Raw genomic sequence first — 6437 nt, forward strand, 5'->3', positions numbered from 1 at the left:
TACTTCAATGGATCCAAGCGTGAAATGAGGTAAGTAGTGTAGGATGACAAATAATGTTTCAATTTCTGTGCCACCCAAGTTAGGGCGCAACATGTCCTTTCCAGGTGAGTGTACTTAACCTCATAAGCTGTGAACTTCTTGCTAAGATAGTAGATGGCTTGTTCTTTCCTGCCGGTGACGTCATGCTACCCCAGTACACAGCCAAATGAATTTTCTAGGACAATCAAGTAAAGAATCAAGGGTCTCCCTGGTTCTGGTGGTACCAGCACAGGAGGGTTAGACAAGTATCCATTTATCTCGTCAAATGCTTCTTGACACTCATCAGTCCACTTGATTGCAGCGTCATTTTTCAGCAACTTGAAAATAGGTTCGCAAGTTGTCGTGAGCTGAGCAATAAACCTGCTGATGTAGTTCAACCTTCCTAACAGACTCATCACTTCAGTATTGTTTCTCAAAGGTGGCAGTTCTTGTATGCCTTTGATCTTTGACGGGTCCAACTCTATGCCTCGTCGGCTGACTATGAATCCCAACAGTTTTCCGGATGGGACACCAAATGCACATTTGGCGGGTTTAAGCTTAAGGTTGTACCTGCGAAGCCTCTGGAAGAACTTCCTCAAATCCCCGACGTGGTCGGCCTGATGCTTTGATTTTATGATCACATCATCCACGTATACCTCAATCTCCTTGTGCATAATATCATGAAACACAGTAGTCATTGCCCTCATATAAGTTGCCCCAGTATTCTTCAAACCAAATGGCATTACCCGGTAGCAATAAGTTCCCCAGGGTGTGATGAATGCCATCTTTTCTGCATCTTCTTCATCCATTAGAATCTGATGATACCCGGCATAACAATCCACAAAAGATCCAATCTCACGTTTGGCACAATTATCAATCAAAATGTGGATATTGGGTAGTGGGAAGTTATCTTTCAGACTTGCTTTGTTGAGATTGCAGTAATCGATGCATACTCTGATCTTGCCATCCTTCTTCGGTACAGGCACGACATTAGCCAACCAAACAGGATATCGAGTGACCCGAATGACCTTTGCATCCAACTGTTTGGTGATTTCTTCTTTAATTTTCACACTCATATCAGTTTTGAATTTCCTCAACTTTTGCTTGACGGGAGAAAACACTGGATCGGTGGGCAATTTGTGGACCACTAAATTAGTGCTCAAGCTCGGCATGTCATCATATGACCACGCAAAAACATTTTTGTACTCGATGAGTGTTTTGATTAACTCCTCCCAGATTTTCGGCTCGAAGTGGACACTTATTTTAGTCTCTTGGACATTGTCTGTGTCCCCTAAATTGACGGCTTCTGTGTCATTCAGGTTGGGTTTGGGTTTTTCTTCTAAGTGAATTAACTCCTTACTAATTTCTTCGAAGGTTTCATCCTCATCATTGTATTCTGATTCGTAATCATAATCTACTTCTTGAACTAACATTTTGGAATCAGATTGATTTTTAAGACTGGGCTGAGGATTCCTTATGCATACCACGTCATTAGAACCAGCGTAAAAAGAATTGTATAGAAAAGAAAGCAAAACAAAAAGGAAAACCATCAGGAATGATGAAGAAAGGGAAATTGTATTTTATTGAATGATAAAAGATAACAAGGTTTGCACACTCAAACAGACTAAAAAAATGAAATCCGGATTACAACCCTGGAATAATCCGTACAAACTTAAAGGAAAATCAAAGCAAACTACCAAGACTCCTTCCGAGTAGGGAGAGGAGTAGCCTTCCAATTATTAAGCTTTGTTGTTGGCCCGACAAATTGCACTTCCGCATTGCTAGAACCTTCTCCAATTTCCACCATGTTCACACTGTCGAACAACTTCTCAAATTTTTCCATTAACTCCTTGTCTATATCAATCACAGAACTAGGAATTGTTGTCACTGGGCGACTCCTCGTACCGGACTTGACAAATGATCTGGAAAGACGTGGGACCGGCTTTGGAAGAACCCATGTCCTTTGTTTCAATCTCCTGGCTCTTTTTATATCTGCGGTTGTGGGCTTGAATCCCAGACCAAATGTTCCCAAGTTTTCAGGAAGAGATACGGGCTGTATGATGCCTTGCAGATCTGACCCCAAACCATTTCCTGGTACAAAACCATTCTTCAGCATTTCATACGCTACCATGACTGATGCGGCGGTTATCTTTGGATTTGGGATACACTTCCCCTCTGGAACTTTCTAGACTGACATTGTGTCAGAAACTTGGTAGACCCATGGTCCCTTGTCATCTTCCACCTCAATGAATGACACAATGGTGTTGTTGTGAGCGCACAAATTATCTTCGTCGTGCACAACTATTTCCTGTCTGTCCCATTAGAACTTGACCATCTGATGGAGTGTTGATGGTACTGCTAAAGTGGCGTGGATCCATGGTCGTCCTAATAGCAAATTGTAGGAAACAGCTATATCCAGCACTTGGAATTCCATTGTGAATTCTACTGGACCTATAGTCAGCTCCAACATTATGTCCCCAACTGAGTCTTTGCCTCCGCCGTCAAATCCTCGCACACAGATATTGTTCTTATGGATCCTCTCATCTTCTACTTTTAGCTTGCTTAGAGTGGAGAGTGGATAGATGTTTGCACTTGAGCCATTGTCAACCAATACCCGGGTAACCACGGAATCCTCGCATTTTACTGTCAGGTAAAGGGCTTTGTTGTGCTCAGTACCCTCTATGGGCAATTCATCATCGGAAAAAGTGACTCAGTTTACTTCAAAAATCTTGCTGGCTATCTTTTCCAGATGGTTTACCGAGATCTTGTCGGGAACATGGGCCTCATTCAGGATTTTCATCAATGATCGGCGGTGCTCATCTGAATGGATTAGCAATGAGAGCAATGAGATCTGAGCGGGCGTTTTCCTCAACTGCTCTACAACAGAATAGTCATGCACTTTCATTTTCCTCAAAAATTCCTCTACCTCTTCTTTAGTTACAGCTTTCTTCACCGACGTTGGATCATCCTTAGTTCTTCTTAACTCCTCGGGAGTAAAACACCTTCCTGAGCGAGTCAAACCTTGTGCTTCACAAACTTCTTCCTTGATCTCTTTTCATTTGTAAATCACCGTCACCCGTTCATAATTCCAAGGAACAGCTTTGTTGTTGATCACTAGAAGCTGAGTTACTGGTTTTATAATAACAGGCTCTGTGCGAGCCCCCTTCACGACCACAACAGGTTCACTTGCAACCCCTGGTACTACCACTTTAGCTTTCTCGAGTTTCACTGCAACAATGCTTGACGACCCTTTCTCGGCTACCACAGCTGGCTTATTGTCTACCCCTTTCAACTGGACCATTGATTTCCTATTAGTTACCTTTTCCTTTGAGCTGGTTTCACTGGAATGGACCATCATTACCGTCTGCGAGGGCTTCTTGGAATCCCCTCCTTTGTGTATCAACTCAATCATATGGGTCTCATGGTGAGCTGGTAGTGGATTCTGATTGATATTTGGTGCTTCTGGGGCCTGAACCTCGATCCGATGAGTATCAATAAGCTCTTGCACAACTGTTTTCAGTCTCCAACATTTCTTTGTATCATGCCCCGGGGCTCCTGAACAGTACTCACAACTCACCGAGTGGTCAATATTTCTAGGAGGAGGATTTGGCATTTTAGGCTCAATTGGATTCAGCATGCCCAACTGCCTCAACCTGTGGAAAAGACTGGTATATGATTCCCCCACTGGAGTGAAAGTCTTTTGCTTCTGTAACCTCTCATTCTTGAAGGTTTGGTTTGGTCGAAAACCCATTCCGGGGGGATTTCTGTAGGCTCTTGGGGGTGGATATGTATTTTGTGGAGCTGGGTATGGATTTGGTGGAGCCGGCGCACGCCATTGTGCGTGTGTCGGAGTTTGGGTATAGGTTTGTGCATGATGGACGGAAAAATGGGGATCTAGTGGTGGGTAGTAATGTTGTGGAGGGCTATATGGAGTGTGGGGTAATTTTGGTGGTAGGGTCGTGGTTGGCTATAGTAGGGTGACGGGCCTCTAGATCCGAACCAGGCACCGGATTCAATAGTCGTGACATCTTCTTTCTTCTTCTTCCCAAGTACACCCCCAGTGCGGCTTTGAATGGCCTGAGTGGTTGCCTTGATCGCTGAATAACTCATGATTTTGTTGGACTTAAGCCCCTCCTCGACCATGCCTCCCATTTTTACAACCTCATTAAAAGACTTGCCAATTGCGGACACCAAATGACCAAAGTAAGTTGGCTCCAAAGCCTGCAAAAAGTAATCAACCATCTCGCTCTCTTTCATTGGGGGATCTACCCTTGCTGCTTGCTCTCTCCACCGGAAACCATATTCTCTAAAGCTTTCCCCGTGCTTCTTCTCTAGTTTAGTCAAAGATAGTCGGTCTGGAATGATCTCAAGATTATACTGAAAGTGACAAGCGAATGCTTGTGCCAGATCATCCCATGTGTACCATCTTTCGTGATCTTGGTGGGTGTACCACTCCAATGCTGCTCCGCTCAAACTCTGACTGAAGTAAGCCATTAGCAATTCATCTTTTCCTCCGGCTCCCCTCATCTTACTGCAAAAACCTCTCAAATGAGCCATCGGATCACCGTGTTCGTTGTACAAGTTGAATTTGGGCATTTTGAACCCTGCTGGTAGTTGTACATTTGGGAATAGACACAGGTCTTTGTAAGCCATGCTTACCTGACCTCCTATCCCTCTCATATCCCTGAAGGATTGTTCTATACTTTTCATTTTTCTGAACATCTCCTCATGTTCGGGATTTTTGGCTGGTCTCTCAGCTTCTCTCGGGAGATCAGAACGTGGATCGTAGGGGTAGGTTTCGGGAGCTTTGAAGGTGGGTTCTGGGGGATAATACTGGTTGTCCTGCGCTTGAAACATGGGTTCACTCAGGAATCTATGGAGTGTAGCTGGTGGAGATGCCACAAAGACAGGGGTGACTGGCGGAGGAGGGCATGGAATCGATTTTGGTGGTGGAGCTTGCGGCATATGAGAAGTAGTGCCATGGTAGTGTTGATAAATGGGAAAACCTGGATTGGTGGCGGGATGATCCTGAGACTGAGATAATGGTGGGGTAAAAGCCGGGTTGGCTGGGTAAGACGGTGGTGATTGCCCTTGGGACCAGGCCTGGTACATTTCGGCCATCTATTGCTTAAGCTTGAACATCTCCTCTTTCATTTTATTGACATCCAACTCCTCTACCTCAACACTAGTGTCGACCTCCGGGATAGACATGATTTCTGGTATTGGTCCCTTTGATCTGGTTTGGTAATGATAATGTGCCAGTATCCTCTAAATAAACAAACTGCTTGAACTCTCTGGAAATGAACAAACTTGTTAGTTCTTAGAGTTTAACACATATGTAATTACACGTTGGGATGCAATGCACCTAGGCAATTAACCATTTTCTATCATGCATTTGCTTCGGTTGCGTGCGTCATCCTGGCCTCTCATAATTGTGCCCCTTCTTTTAAGCTTCTTTTATTCTATCCTTCTTTTTTTCCCTTTTTCTTTTTAGTGGTGGTCGAATCCTATAGAGATTGCCTACGTATCATGTCCTCGCATGAATCAGACCGTGCGTAGTTCTATCAAAATAAGTGCGAAAAGCAAAGAGACAATTTTTGGAAATTTTTGATTTTTCATTAATAAACATTCTATTACAAACTAGACGCTTTCGGAAAGGAAAATAACAGACTCGAAACCAAACCAAGTACAAACTCAAGAACTTCTGATAGACTCTGATGCGAAAGGAAAAAATAGACTCTAACAGACAACAGACTCTAAGGAAAAAGAAAATCCAGACTCGAACTACGAATACATTAAAGTTTTAAATTTGGGTGCCCGCGGGGCGTCATTCGGCCTTGCCGCGGGCTTAGGTGTAAGGCCCCTTTCCAGCTGTTCCAATTCATACATGATTTGCTTCACAAATATCATCACTGCCGAGAAGAAAGTAGTGTGGGTCATGTTTTCACACACCCGACATTTCCTGGTAATAGCATGAGCAATAGTCAAAATCTTGTCCCTGGTTCGGTCTTTCTCTAGGAGTAGGTGTTCTATCTGATCCCCTCTAGCCTTCAAAACCCGAGAATCATGCAGATGTTGTTTCTATAACTGCTGTATTTCATCTTCCATCAAGGCCATTAGATCATAGCAGTGTTCACTTTCGGTTTCAAAAGCCTTGGCTTGTTTAGCCGCCTCGCTCTCTAGGGTGGTCACCTTCCTTTTTAGACTGGCAATGGTCTTTTCATAATCCTTCCTCGCCTGCTGTAAGTACTGTGTGCGCTCTTTTGTTCTTTTTGCCCATTGTGCCTGGAGTTGTGCTATGGTACCCTCAGATTTCTTCAAATCATCCCGGCACTCACTGATTTCCTTTTTCAACCCTTTTATTAACCGCTCATCCGACCGACTCCTTTGTTGGTTGTCAGCATCTATCCTCATTTGTC

The sequence above is a fragment of the Nicotiana sylvestris genome, chromosome 8 (genome assembly GCF_000393655.2).
Source record: "Nicotiana sylvestris chromosome 8, ASM39365v2, whole genome shotgun sequence".
Classification (NCBI taxonomy): domain Eukaryota; kingdom Viridiplantae; phylum Streptophyta; class Magnoliopsida; order Solanales; family Solanaceae; genus Nicotiana; species Nicotiana sylvestris.